This window comes from Macrosteles quadrilineatus, unplaced genomic scaffold, assembly GCF_028750875.1.
Source record: "Macrosteles quadrilineatus isolate MER2022 unplaced genomic scaffold, UCM_ALF_1.0 Scaffold_6__1_contigs__length_79288215, whole genome shotgun sequence".
Classification (NCBI taxonomy): Eukaryota; Metazoa; Arthropoda; class Insecta; order Hemiptera; family Cicadellidae; genus Macrosteles; species Macrosteles quadrilineatus.
Genome location: NW_026542599.1, coordinates 28,314,600 through 28,329,834, shown reverse-complemented (window position 1 = coordinate 28,329,834; position 15,235 = coordinate 28,314,600). Strand labels below are relative to the sequence as shown.

The following is a 15,235-nucleotide window of genomic DNA, read 5'->3' as shown; positions in this document are numbered from 1 at the left end:
ACAGACTAAGATGAAGATGATTGTAGAATTAGCGAGATGAACTTAGCATTGTCTAAGATGATGTTTCTGTTGGACTGTCTACTGATAGCCGGTTTGACTGGTCAAAGCAATCACCAATGTAACACGTGTTATAAATGTTCACCGTCTTGAAAAGTCTAAGTTAGATGTACCGAAAAATGCTAATCGATTAGTCATTCATTCATTAAATGCCCAATGAACATGAAGAACTGATTTATATTTCAATAAGTCAAAGCAAAATACTACTGACATACTTCCTCGAGTATCGCTACCTAATCGAACACTGTGTATTATATTTTACACGAATAGTAAGGTAATTATTGAACATTAAGGTTGTTAATGGTTTTTGTGTCTTCTAAAACAATATGTACATATTCACCAGATAACATAGAAACAGATAAGGGAACAGTAGGAAAAATGCACAATACAAATTGTTACAGTGTTACAGTAATTTAATCTTACTAGTTTTTACTCGTCACTATTTTTTATATCGATGTGGAACCGTTTATAGAGGATAGATTGAATGTTAGATGGATGGAATGTTGTTCGTTTCCTTGCAGTAGTTTATTTAACTTCACGCCGATACTACGTTGTACAGTTAAGATGACTGAACCGATTAAGTTGCTGATAACGGTAATTATAGCTTATAATTCCCCGTTTCAACTGAATACTGTAGTAAATAAATTATTGAATTCATTACGGCTACTGTACGATAAATTAATCGACCTAAAAATAATTATCGATCAAATAAAACAATTGCGTTGAATGAATTTACAATGGGATACGATTTCGTCTAATATTCCCTGAAACTGCAGAGTGCGGTTGAATACAAATTCATTTTATGATTCTTTTCTTAAAAAGTGAATTTCAAATTGCCTTAATCAGTCTAAATAGATGTTTACAGTAACAAATAAATTCAAAAAATAGATCAAAACTCTCTAAAGAAAATACTCATCGTAAAGAGTGCCCTTTGAAGTACTTGATTTGTGAGGGTTTACCATTGACCAAAGCTTTAAATTTATTTTCATCCAATTTACATCTAATTCTTAAAAAAAAAAAAAATCTTGTATATAATGTATTTAAACTTTAGATTCATTCACAGTTAATATTTCTATAAAATAGTTTACCATTCCCCAAATGAAAGGTCTGAGGCCCCAAATTCTTTGTGTACATAACATCTAAGAGGGCCTATATGAGTGTTTATTGAATGTTTATATATGTATTATTTCATGCCCATGTTAAAGATTTAGCCATGGAATTTAATTCGCTCCGTTGAATTCAACCACCGACATTATTTTGCTGATGACAGTTGATTTATGTCGAATAATTTGATCTATTTAACCAACCCAAACTGATCTCAACAACCAAGGAAGAAATAGTGTTTACAGATTGTGAGTAATTGAAACATAATCTGTTTTAATAGATTATTGGCTGTAGCTTGGCCATATAGATGAAATGTCTGCTTTGGAATGCAAAAGTCAATGGTTATGTTTCAATTCAGGAAGAGCGAGTACCGACTAGTCCTTCTTGCGAGATTTACATAATTAACAATTAATTACATAGATAATTACAACAATTGCCATTTCACGTCACTACGAGTAACTCATAGTTTTGTACCAATATACGCTCTGTTGTAAATGCTGTGTTACAAAATATGTAAACACAGAAATGGTTATTTATATTTTGACGAAAACCAATACACAATATGTTCATTAAACTGATAATATGTAATAAATGTGATCTAAACTAAACCTTAGTTCCATACACTCTTTAAGTGCACTTCCGCCTGGAAGGTCGAGTTTATTATCACCTTATGCATATTGATGAAAATTAAAAGTTCCAAGTAAAAAAGAATAGCTGAGTTTCTACTAATTTGCTAAAATCAAACCCGTGTCTTCTCGTATTGTACGAATAAATGAACTGTTAGTATCTATCTATAATATTAAAACGAAACAGGGTTTTTTTATTTCAAGATTCTGAATCAACCACTTGACCGATTTTCATGATTTTTGTGTTGAAAGAAAGATAATTTTGAGAACTAGGGAATGTCGAAGCCATAATTTTAATTTAGGGTTTCAGTTTTTTAGAAATTAAGTTTCAATTTTTAAAAAGTCTAGCAGCCGACGCTAGCAGTATTTTCAGTGCTGGTTAAACTAACAGCTGGTTATAAACTGTCATTGAAATGTTTATGTTACAAGTTGTTTGTATACAAAAATATTGTTCTTCGGTGTTGGCCTGCATACTATTTCACTTTAAAATTTAGTTTTTTTTCTACCGTGAAGGATCTGCTTTATCAGGAAATGTGTTATTTTGATCTATACATTTCAAACAGTTTAATCAAGTTTTGTCGTAAATGCAAACTGTGTAAGTAAGTTACTTAGTTTATGCCATGGAAATTTCATCTCATATTTGGGAAATCTTTTTTTTTTTAATTTATTGCTTAATCGTTTAAGATATAGGTAAGTGGTTTACGTGTTGATACTTCTTTTTCTGTATGTCCGAATGTATGTGAGTCATACTATAATTTTGGTTAGTAATGAAAGCATCAAGTGGTGTAGGTCTCTATAAAACTGTCCAATGAGCTGCAAGGTGCAGTAGAAACCAAAGTCGACTCATACCATACCATAACTCTCCCCGCAGTATTGAAAAGTGCAAACAAAATATACTAACCAGTTCAAGATAACGGAGGTCGAGATAAAAACAAACAGAGAGCTAAGAGAAATGTGTAAACACCCAGATATAGGGGTGCTTTCCAGAAGTAAAAGGCGCGGATGGGCAGGCTATGCGTGGTGGATAGGAGATGAATCAACTTTTAAAAGTATATTCCATAGTACCACAAGATAAAAGACCACTTGGAAGACCAAGAATTAAGTGGAAAGACCAAGTTATGAAATAAATCCTCAGACCGGGATCTAAATTAGAAGAGACAGGGGATGGAAGAGAATGGGTGGCCAGAATCCTCATAAGGTGTCAGTCTGTGGTCACGGAGGTAAAGGTGCGGTAAGTATATATATAAGTGGTATATGCAATTGTAGCAACTCTACTCAATACCAGTGTGTGTGAATCGGTCTCCAATCTCACTTCAAGTCTTTTCAAATCGACGCAACTGCTATTTTATGGTAAAATTATCGAATTTAAAATGCATATCGCTATATTTTAGGTATATAATCGGATGGAAGAAATAGGTAGTCACGTGACATTTGTTAATAAGGTCAACAATTAAAAATAACAATTAATTGTTAATTAGGTTGTTTTGGGGGCAGTTGGCCCCCATTAAAACTGCCAGAATTTGTCACTGTGCGTGTAAACTAGATGTTCTGAACTATTCCGTTTTAATTGACTACTCGATTCCCGTACGTAGGACGGGCCAACAGCTCGTTTTATAAATATTTTACATTACTGTGCAAGTTGGCTTAAACTCAGACCATGGCCTAAATAATAAGCGACTGTCCATCGTGAAGGAGATAAACTTTAACTCTAAAACCCAGATGTACACCGTTAACTATATTTAAGAGATTTGGCTCTGGGACGAAAGAACCAATGTTACTGGGAATCGTTATTTTTTTAGAAAAATAAAATATACGCGTACCATTGGCAAAAATTTCTAAAATTCTACTCGGGTATGTTTGGCAACTTATACCACGAGAATCAAATATACACGGTATATCTGTTCGAAACTTTTTCTTGTTTTGACTTGTATTTGAAACAATAACGAAATGACTTGTTATTGCTAATCGAATTGTTCAAACAATGGATATCCCATGAAAACTAATTACAATAATCGGTCAAACCAGGCCCGTTTTTGACCATGTCAGCGCCCTAGGCACAACTAATAGTAGCGCCCCTTTGCAATATATAACAGGGTGACCACCAACCGGGAAATCCGGGAACTAAGCGTGAATTTTTTTGAACCAGGAATTATGAGTTAATTTTCTACCTGGAATTGTCAATTTACAACAGTGACGTTTCCGTGACCACGGGAGACGGGAGGCGATAATATGTCTCCACAAGGCCTCGAGGTTCTGATGATCAGAACTTTGCCACGATCGCATGAGATGATAATAATATCTAAACGACCGCGGGATATGATCATGATTTTACCGCGATCGCGCAATACGATAATGAGATCCACAGAGCCGTGAAGGATAATCAGAATATTGCCGCGATCGCATGATACGATGATAATGTCTAAACGATCATGGGATATGATCATGATTTTACCGCGATCGCGCGAGACTATGATAATGACTAAATGACCGCGGGATATGATCATGGTCCACACAACCACGGAAAACAGTCAGAAATTTGCCACGATCGCGGAAGACGATAATGATATCCACATAACTGCGGGATATTATTAACATTTTGCCGTAATCACGGGAGACAATTACGATGTCTTCACGACAGCGGGAGACGATTACGATGTCTTCACGACCGCGGGAGACGATTACGATGTCTTCACGATCGCGCGGAAACGATTACGATGTCTTCACGATCGCTATACAATAATGATGTCTACTCTACACGGCTGCGAGGGATGATCAGAATTTTACCGCAATCGCGTAAGACGATGATAATGTCCACTCAACCACGGGAAAGATCAGAAATTTGCCTCATTCGTGAAAGACGATGATGATCTCCAAACAACCACGGGAGATGATTACCATTTGCCGCAATGGCGGGAGAGAATGACAATGCCTCACGACCACGGGAGGCGATGATGTCTTCACGGCTGTGAGGGATTATCAGAATTTTATCGTGATCACGCAAGAAGATGATAATGTCCACACGACCCCGGGAAAAGATTACAATTTTGTCTCATTCGCGGTAGACGGTGATAATCTTATCACGACCGCAGGATGTGTTCATATATTGCCGCGATCAAGGAAGACGATAATTATGTCCACACATCCGCTGGAAATAGTCAGAACTTTGACGCGATCGCGGGAGACGGACGATGATGACGTATATACAACCGCGGTAAATAATTAACATCTTGCCGCAGATGTGGGAGACTGTTGAGGTAAACTAGTTTACCTTGTGGTTGCCAGATTCTTGAAATGTGTAGATATCTTGCTCGATGTACATTTCGCTACATGTGTAGCATCGTCAGGAGCACAGTTTGTCACATTAGGCTATTAATGTAGCGAAATGTACATCGAGCAAGATATCTACACATTTCAAGAATCTGGCAACCACAAGGTAAACTAGTTTATTAATAATTCGTTCTTGAAGCTGGAATAATACACAACTGTTAAGGTGTCTTCACGGCCGCAAGGGATTATCAGTTTACCGCGAACGCATGCAAAAACGGCCACAATTTTTTTTCTTTTTTCAAATTTTTGGCGCTCCCCAAAAAAGCCAATTGCCTCGCGCCCTAGGCACGTGCCTACCTTGCCTATTCGGTAAATCGGCCCTGGGTCAAACTAGCAAATATTTGACCCAGAAGGGATATCTTTTTCATTACCTAAAGTCTAGAGATACATGTAGAGTTATTAACACTTGTTGTTACCCATGGGCTTCACCCCGTTTGACTTCATAAGTATTAATAAAACTATTGATTGTTTTAAGTTAAGCTGAAATGAAAACAGAATACAGTAATACAAACAAATAATCACACCTGATTTTAATAAGGTAATAAATTGAAAGAATAACACACAAATAAGTACAGCTGAGGTATTTTTTACATTAGGTACTGTACAGTATATAGAAAGTTCCCTTTAGAAAGCAATTACGACCTTAAAGGGAAATATATGAAATAATGGATAGTTTTGCGCAAGGTTTCTCGTCAAACATTTTAATTACTCTATATGGTTTATGGGTGTGTGACTTGTTTTCTCAAAAGTTCATGGGTACTTTGGGCTTTATATATGGATATCTGAGTGTAGGGACTGTTGAACAATGATAAAGTTGTGCAATATCAGGTAATTTTGATCAGCTGATATGATAAAATGTTGTACATTTAGGTTAAAAGTATTTCTAGTATACCTAAACCTAAACCCAAAACACATCAACATACCTGTTAGGGATTGATGAATAGTAGGATGAGCTCCACCCGCCCCACAACAGTATAAATACTACCATAAAACACATCTTGACCCATGGGATATCAAGTGTTAATCTGATAGCGAGTTACATAACTATGTAAACATGCCATGCGACTTGTCGCAAAGTATTGTGCAAACTTGGACTTTGATAACATGGGATTTGGCATTTGACTTAATGCATTGGAGGCATTGGTTTAATTGGATAAATGGTATGGATTTAATTAATGAGATGATCTTAAGGATTTAATCAATGGCATGGTTTGGATGAATACAAAAATACGTGGTATGAAAGGATGGGGTGGTTAGAATGGTTAGGACGGGTGGGTAGGATTGAATTGTTTTTATGGATTTGTGGTCCTGGTTATTAGCGAAATCGTCCAATTTAACTGACAGTGTGAGGTAATCCTAGAAGAAACACCGTAGTTTTAGGGAGGATCCGCAGTTTTCTAAAGATAATAATGTGTTGGCATTAGGTGTTCGAAAGAACAAATGTGTTTTTCATCACATTTTTCATCTCAGTTACTAGAAAAGTTTCCATACGGTTTGTTCTATCGGCCAATTTTAGCAATATTATTAATGCCAGGTTTCCCAACACCTAAGCAAAGTAATACCGAAGACAAGCACTACTTATGACCGGAAAGCTAATTGTTGAACGTATAATATAGCTGTTTCAGAATAATTTACGTTGTTTAATTAATCATAAATTATAAAGATTAAGCTTGTTCTTATTTACTTCGAGACTGAAATAGCTGGCCAATTATGATGGTATCTCGTTTCCTTTTATTTATTCTTGTAGGAACTTTTAAATTGTTTATATTTCTTCAACCTGGCTGGTATACTTCCGTGTCATCCGTATATTTTTAGTGTGGATGTTAGGACTGAACCTAATTATTTTTCGCCGCGGAAAAATAAAACTTAATAAATAAACCAATTCAAACTGATTTAGTTGACTTCCAAGCCAAATACTACTTTTTAACTGGCCTTTCCAAACAGTTGCATATTTGTATTCCAAAAATATACGAAATGAAAATACGTCAACATTCTGAATCAAATATCATGCATAAGAGGTAAAAGGAAAATCGATGTCTGATTATAAAGCTCATATATAAATCTTAATTAATAAGTGCACGACCAAACAAAATAGTAAACATTTCCAGTTTACTTTTGCCAAAACTCTTCTCATGTTCATTCTAGTTTTTAGTGAACTGACTAATAATCCCCTGTAAACTCCATTTCATAAACATAAAATATTTAAATTTAACTACAATGTGTCTTTATTGGAGTGAGACTAATATTTTGGTCAATCATTTGGTCATTATTCTTTAGTGACTGAATTTAGAACTGTTTTGACTGTATAAGGTACGTAACTTAGATAATACAATATTTTGGGTTCCGAACCACCGAGTCATGCCAATATAAGTTGGCCAAAGCCATAGGTGATTGGCGTGTTTTGAACTCTGGGCTTGGTGACAATGATGTCTGTATCCTAACAAAAATTGCAAATTACAACTATGATTATAGAACATAGGCATAGATCAATTTATGAAATATTAGGGTACTTTAATTTAAAAATCAGATTATAGTTACAATTGTTTTCAGCTTTCTCAGTGAAGCCGTTATTTAACATCTAAATCTTAAAATGCGGTGGGTGATTAACACTAGTTTTGAATTCAAATATTGATTAAAAATTTGTTAAATTTTAAATGTAGGCTATATAAGAAACACCAAAAACTGTGAAAATAGATAAGTAAATTTTATTATCACTAAAAGAGTTCTTCGTATGGTAGCTTACTGTACTGTTTGAAAATGTCTGTCACAGAATTAAGATTTCACTAAATTTGGATTCTTCAATGATTGCAATGATAAATTTCTATGTTCATAAATGTTGGAGATGAATCAACAACTGTATTCTTGAGTAAATCTTGAAACATTGTTGTAGTGGCGTTCACAAATATTGTAACTTGGATTTTAAATACAGGTAAAATGCGCACACATGAACACTGAATTGAATTTATAATAAGTATTATATAAAATTAGTTGACCATACTTTAATAACTCTTTTACTACAAACATATAGGTTATCTAAATAGTATGTGGTTATGAACTATGATTAAGTTTGGTTATATGGGATTATTTGATGGATGAAAAATTATTAATTATGATTTTTATCGGTCAATAAATAAAAAAAGCCCATATGTTTGGTGATTTTCTGTTTATTAATAGCACCTTATGACAACTCAGATAACAAGAAACACAATCATATTGTATTTTGAGTGTGAGGATGTGGAACCTAGGAGGATTAAACATTAAGAAGAGGGCACGCGAATAAGAATATACATGTTATGGTGAAGCCAGCTTTGGCATAACACTGGAGTGGCAAAAAGCCGCAGCTATGTTTAATATCCTCCTAGTGTGGAGCGTCCTGACAGTTTCTTCCTCCAGGATCTTAGTAGAACCACTTTCTGTGGTTAGGCTTCGTTAGTCAGGGAACTTGTAATTCCAGGATTCTCTCACGTCAAGATAAGAAGGATATGCTGCATTCTCACTGGTCTTCAACGCAATCTGATGTACATTTAATGTTTCGTGTGAACATTTTAATCCGTCTCGGGATTGTTGGGTAGGCCTAATTGCTTTGCTATTTATATCTTCATGTATTAACTACAGTACTAAGTTTGAGTGATTACCAAACGCAACAATGAAAATGGATGTAGCTATTGATTTATCTATAAGTATAAAAGAGGATGTTTGTATATCTAATATATAAAATTCTCGTGTCACAGTGTTTGTCTGCAAACTCCTCCGGAACGACTTCACCGATCGTTATGAAATTTGGTGTGTAAATTCTGTAGGTATGAGAATCGGACGTAAACTATTTCCCGTTTCGAAATTCTTAAAAGGGCTCCGCCCCAGTGGCTCTGGAGTTTCCCATGTTAACCTTATGAGAAATGGAATTAATGAATCTTAACAGCTGTTTCAATTAAACAAGTTGGTTCTGTTCTATGATGTTCAATAGCATTAAAGTTACAAGGATTACCAACAGGGTGAAGCACTATTATTTCTTTTACATTTATGACAACAGCTAATTTGCAACCAAAAGGTGAGTGAGCGTAGCGAACGAACTTCAACCTGGAGGCGAGTGAGCGTAGCGAACGAGCTAACCTGAAGGCAAGTGAGCGCAGCGAACGAGCTCCAACCTAAAGGTGAGTGAGCGTAGCGAACGAGCTCCAACCCAAAGGTGAGTGAGCGTAGCGAACGAACTTCAACCAGGACGTGATTGAGCGATGCGAACGAGATCATCTTGAAAATTAAACGTAACGGTACTTTCTTTCCATCGGTCTGTCTTAGGGGAAACCTATAACTTAGGCGATACGAAGTTCGCCGGGTCAGCTAGTATATATATATATTTGTTTGTTTGGCAGTGATAAACTCAGACACCGCTGAACCGATTGCCACGAAACTTGGTACATACGTGTAGAATGTCATGGAATAGGTTTATACACCATCAATTTCGTGATCCGTCCAATCGGCTCCGCCCCAGTGGCTCTGGAGTTTCCCATGTTAACCTTATGAGAAATGGAATTAATGAATCTTAACAGCTGTTTCAATTAAACAAGTTGGTTCTGTTCTATGATGTTCAATAGCATTAAAGTTACACGGATTACCAACAAGGTGCAGCACTATTATTTCTTTTACATTTATGACAACAGCTAATTTGCAACCAAAAGATGAGTGAGCGTAGCGAACGAACTTCAACCTGGTGGCGAGTTAGCGTAGCGAACGAGCTAACCTGAAGGCAAGTGAGCGCAGCGAACGAGCTCCAACCTAAAGGTGAGTGAGCGTAGCGAACGAACTTCAACCAGGACGTGATTGAGCCATGCGAACGAGATCATCTTGAAAATTAAGAAGTTAAACGGGGCAAAGCCCGCGGGTTACAGCTAGTCTATTCTATACTTATTTAATACACAAGCAGGTTTTTTGTGACAATTATTCCTCCGAAACTACTGAGCCGATTGACATGTTTTTGGTGTCATTGGAAAGAGCGTAACGTGAAGTTGTGCAGGAAACTTTCTTTTTAGGGAAATAATTAGAGAGTGAGGCATGGGGACCCTTTAAAGTTTCGTATTTCTCCATAAGATTAACATAGGAAAAAACATTGTTTTGAAACTACAGCTGTTGTCATAAATGCTGTTCTGCTATTTAATTTAATTTGTTTACAAAGAGAATTGTTTCTTGGTGCCATGTGGTCAATGAATTATACTTTTGCATATATTTTAAATGCTATACACTATATAAAATGATAGTACTGTAATACATTAAGAGATCCTAATTTAAATAATCAATAAGCAGGATTGAGCTTTTGCCTATATGTTTCCTGGTAAGTGTGTTGTAACTGTGTCTCATAGTATATTATAGTAGGTATCTTATAAGTAAAACCGAATCATTCTTTTCTGCATTCTCACCCCGTAGCGAAGCATGGGCAGAGCAACTAGTATTTTAAGAATGTATCTGATTTTGTAAAGGGTTTTGGGTTTAACAGAGTATTCGCCTCTCGTAAGGTATGAACGAGGTAATGTCTTTTGCTTGTTAGGATAAAAAAATGCAATTTTAAAACTTGCTGATACGATTTAAAAATCAATAGTTTCAGAGTAAGAATTATAAAAAAGTCAACATATAGTAAAGTTTGAGCTTCAAACTTAAATGAATAACATTTTACTGAAGACATAAAGCAAGTAATTGTCATAAAAATAATATTCAAAATAATAATTCTTAATCCATGTTAGCACAATATAAGAAAATACCTTTGTATATGCTTATAGTTAGTGTTTTTAATACATAAACTAACTACTGTATCAACTATTTCAAAGTTTGATGTACCAAAACATTTACACAAATTATGCAAAGATTGGGGAGTTCTTCTGGAAATCCGCAGGTTAGGTCGATTTCGGACCCAGACACTATTTTCCGCTTTGGACTATCAATTATTTAATGATTGTTTATAATAGAATGGTAAGTATAAGATCGTTACAGAAACTATATTTCATACAACAAACAACAACATAACAACAAAGTTCAAATAGCTACGGCTGTAAAAATTACCATAACTTTTGTTGACTTAAGTTTCTTCAGTTAGTTTGTGTTATGGTGAAATTAAAGAAATATTAACTCGCACAACTTGAAAACCTCAAATATTATTAAAACAAACTTTTGACAAATTCCTATGAAAAAATTTAAAATTACACTTGTGTGTAATTCATTTTTATGAATGAACGACTTTTGTCGTTATCTTTGTCTGGAATGAAAAACTAGGTTCAAAGTAAAGAAATCGATTAGCCTTAGTAGGATTAGTAGGAAAGGTAAAAGCTATGAAAACTAAAAAGGAAACAGTCTACAAGTATTTCTCAGTAAAACCAAGCAACACTTTCGGAAAACTTATAAAACCTAATGTATTGTTTACATCATGCGCGGAGGACGTTACATAAAATCGTTAGCGAATTGCTGGAAACAGAATGGTAATGTTGCGGTTTGCACTTGCACAATGTAATTGTCCTTGGCCGTGAAATGTCTGTCAACAACCTAGCAGATAGCTCTGACGTCATCACACTTACGTTACGTGGGCTACGGAAGATTGGTCTTTTAAATAATTAAAAAACTTGTCAGGGATTTGCCTGCGAAATTTGCATTGCTGATAATTATATAGAGAGTGGTTGAATAATAGTAGTTTTTCACTTGTTTACGTATGTAAATTTGTATGAGTTACGTCGATTGCACGATTTTTTTTTTTTTTAAATTGATCAGCTTTCTAATTGTTATGGATTTTATAACTATGATATATTTAAATAATCCATGAGGCTTCGTGGAGTTAAAATACCTTTTAACTTTAAGATCCAAGTATTCTCGTAGCATTCAAAGAATTGTGGATACAATAGGCACAGTTTTTAATATTGCAAAATCGGGGTCGAAATTCATTACAGTTGAACCTCGTTTGTACGAACCTCGATAAAACGAATTCCTCGATAAGACGAATTTTTTTTAATCCCCTTGACACTTTCATATAGGTCAATGCTAAAAACACGTCTATACAACGTAGTAATTAAGTTAAAAACCTCCATAATACGAATTTGTTTGTGACAAGGGCTAGGACTGATTAACCTCTATACAACGAATATTCTTAGCACAAAACCTCTACAAGACGAACGTGACCTCTACAAGACGAATTTATCATAATCTTAACCTCCATAGTACTGTACTTGAAAAAAAGGACAATTAGAGTACAAAGCTTTGAATAGGACCGGAATCAAAAAAGTCCTCTTAAAAATTTGTTTTCGACGAAGCCTTAAGGGATTTTTTGACATTGTCCATAATCTCTCTTCTCAACTCATATATAATACACTAGGGAACCCGTGCGGCTTAATGAGCCGCCTAGTATGAAACATAACGCCGAGGAAAACCTTATGCTTAAATTCTAGTAACTTTAGTTACATCTTAGAGTTATTTGAAAACTTATTAGAAACTAATTTTAAATATCTCTAATGGCGTCACCAAGGTTCACCTACATCATTTCTGCTCTCAATTTTAACTGATAACTTCTAATGAATGCTAAACGATCTGCCTCAATTCGAGTTAATATGTTGCAACAAAGTTTTTCCAGCATCGATCTTTTGAAAAGTAAGTAGTTTCATGTTTTAAAACTAGACCCAGCTGTTCTTGACCATTGGGATTGTAATAAATGGTCTCCTAAAATAATATCTACTACGAAATAATTACACATAATTACTACGAAATTTCGTGATAATTTGTGTGTAATAGGAAAAATAAGTTGGAATTTTGCTTATTTTCTGCATATTTTGCTGGATCGTACAAACATGTTTGAACTGTAGAATTGTAGGAAATTTAACGCTTTACAAAGTGTAAGGTATGCTTTTTCGTTAGGAAGTGAGGTAGAAAAGTTATTGAGAGTACAGCAAAAAAGTGTCAAAGGTTTAAGTTTCCCCCACCCTCTTTTTTCTACAGGGTCCTCGAGGTCCAAAACTTTGGGAAAATTTTGCTTCATCATCCCTGAAAGACATCCCCAAGTTTCATTAACTTCCGACCTTTTCCATCCAAAACTACCTGCTGACTGGACTAACATGTGTTTCCTTGAATTTGCAAAATAAAAAAATATGTTCTTCATAAGGATAACATGGGAACTTTAAAAGCCACTGGGGCAGAGCCTGAGGGACGTTTCCAGTGACGCGTGAAGCGTCAAAATCGGTTAATAAATGGCGGAGTAGTTCAAAGGACAAATTTCGTGTTAGTGAAATAATTATTTAGTATGCAACAATCTGCTAGGTCTAAAACAACTGTTACCACAAATGGACGATTTATCAAAATACTATCACGATGCACTAAAATCATTTTTGAACTCGTTTACTTTAAATATTCCCGGTGTTGAATGAATGAGTCATCCTTCCAAAACTAACACACCGCTACTCCCAGCATTTCACCTTGACATTAATTTGTAAGTTTAGAACGCGGAAACATCAGTAAAAGGGTTTTCCAGTCAACAATTGGATGGATGTTAACGAACGGTAAGTAGGTCAAAGATACAGATTTTGCAAATAGAAGAAAACAAACAAGTTACGTAAACTTGTCCTGAGGGTCCTCGAATCTTTGTCTTTAGTTTATCAATGGCTAATCCATTATAATTTATCCATGCCTGTCAATCATCCTTTCGTAGCTGTAAATACGCAATCATATTTAGCGTGAAAAGCCAGTAATCCTTCGATAACTTTGGAGTTAAAAACTTTAGTATGACTTTGGTCATCAAACTTCAATGTTCTCACAAAAACCAACGTATAACACACATAAAAATGTATTACATAGGGTGAACAGTCTACTAGCACTCTTAAAAGCCAACCATCAATCAGCCAATAAAATGCATTACATAGGAGTCTACTAGCACTCTTCAAAGTTAACTATTTAATCTGCCAATAATACGCATTACATATGGTAAACAGTCTACTAGCACACTTCAAAATCAACCATTCAATTTTCCAATAATATGCATTACATAGGGTGAACAGTCTACTAGCACTCTTAAAAGTCAACCATCAATCTGCCAATAAAATGCAATACATAGGGCGAGCAGTCTACTAGCACTCTTAAAAGTCAACCATCAATCTGCCAATAAAATGCATTACATAGGGCGAGCAGTCTACTAGCACTCTTAAAAGTCAACCATCAATCTGCCAATAAAATGCATTACATAGGGTGAACAGTCTACTAGCACACTTCAAAATCAACCATTCAATTTGCCAATAATATGCATTACATAGGGTGAACAGTCTACTAGCACACTTCAAAATCAACCATTCAATTTGCCAATAATATGCATTACATAGGGTGAACAGTCTACTAGCACTCTTAAAAGTCAACCATAAATCTGCCAATAAACGCATTACATAGGAGTCTACTAGCACTCTTCAAAGTAAACTATTTAATCTGCCAATGAAACGCTTTACATAGGGTGAACAGTCTACTAGCACTCTTCAAAGTAAACTATTTAATCTGCCAATAAAACGCATTACAAAGGAGTCTACTAGCACTCTTCAGAGTCAACCATTCAATCTGCCAATAAAATTCATAACACTCTTTTACAACTTGCTAGACTTTTCATTACAATTTGAACAGCTGGTCATCCCCAATGTTATTGAGACCAACAGTTAACCACACCAGGGTTTGGGAAGAGAAGTCTGCTAGCACAATATAAAGTCGAAAAGTTAATCTAAAATACAAAGAAAATCATGAATTGCCATTTTATATTTGACATTTGTAATATCTGAGGTGGGCATTCCCAATGTTATTGAGACCTACACTTATCCCCTGAGGCCTCAATACCAATTACTCCATGGCCGTCCTAGGGTGACCGCAGTCCAGACTCTAGGAAGTGATGATATGTATTGTGTTGTCCACCGCCCTTCAAACGTACCCTGAGGGCCGCCCCACCTACCAACGCACTGCTGTACTGCTGCCAATACCCGATAACGGATTAAGCTTACAGCTTCCTTATGTCCTTGACCCAGCTTACAAACATATGTTTGGTTATTAAGAAAATGTTTGCGTTTAGAGAGTATTCGTCGGAACTATTTAGATCTTTACCATGCTTATAGCTTCCATCAGCACCGGTATTG

The 15,235-nt window shown here is 35.5% G+C and overlaps 1 protein-coding gene across 2 annotated transcripts in view; it reads right to left on the bottom strand.

The window, feature by feature from the left end:
- The window catches only part of LOC128997113 (facilitated trehalose transporter Tret1-like), a 71,484-nt gene that overhangs the window by 41,580 nt on the left and 14,669 nt on the right, over window positions 1-15,235 (bottom strand). Inside the window, exon 1 of one of the 2 annotated variants that reach the window (XM_054422692.1) lies at window positions 6,038-6,090. The exons of the other annotated variant lie outside the window; for it this stretch is intronic. The gene's annotated coding sequence lies outside the window, so the exon portion shown is untranslated. Of the gene's footprint in view, window positions 1-6,037; window positions 6,091-15,235 lie in introns of those variants that run through there. 2 annotated transcript variants of the gene reach the window in all.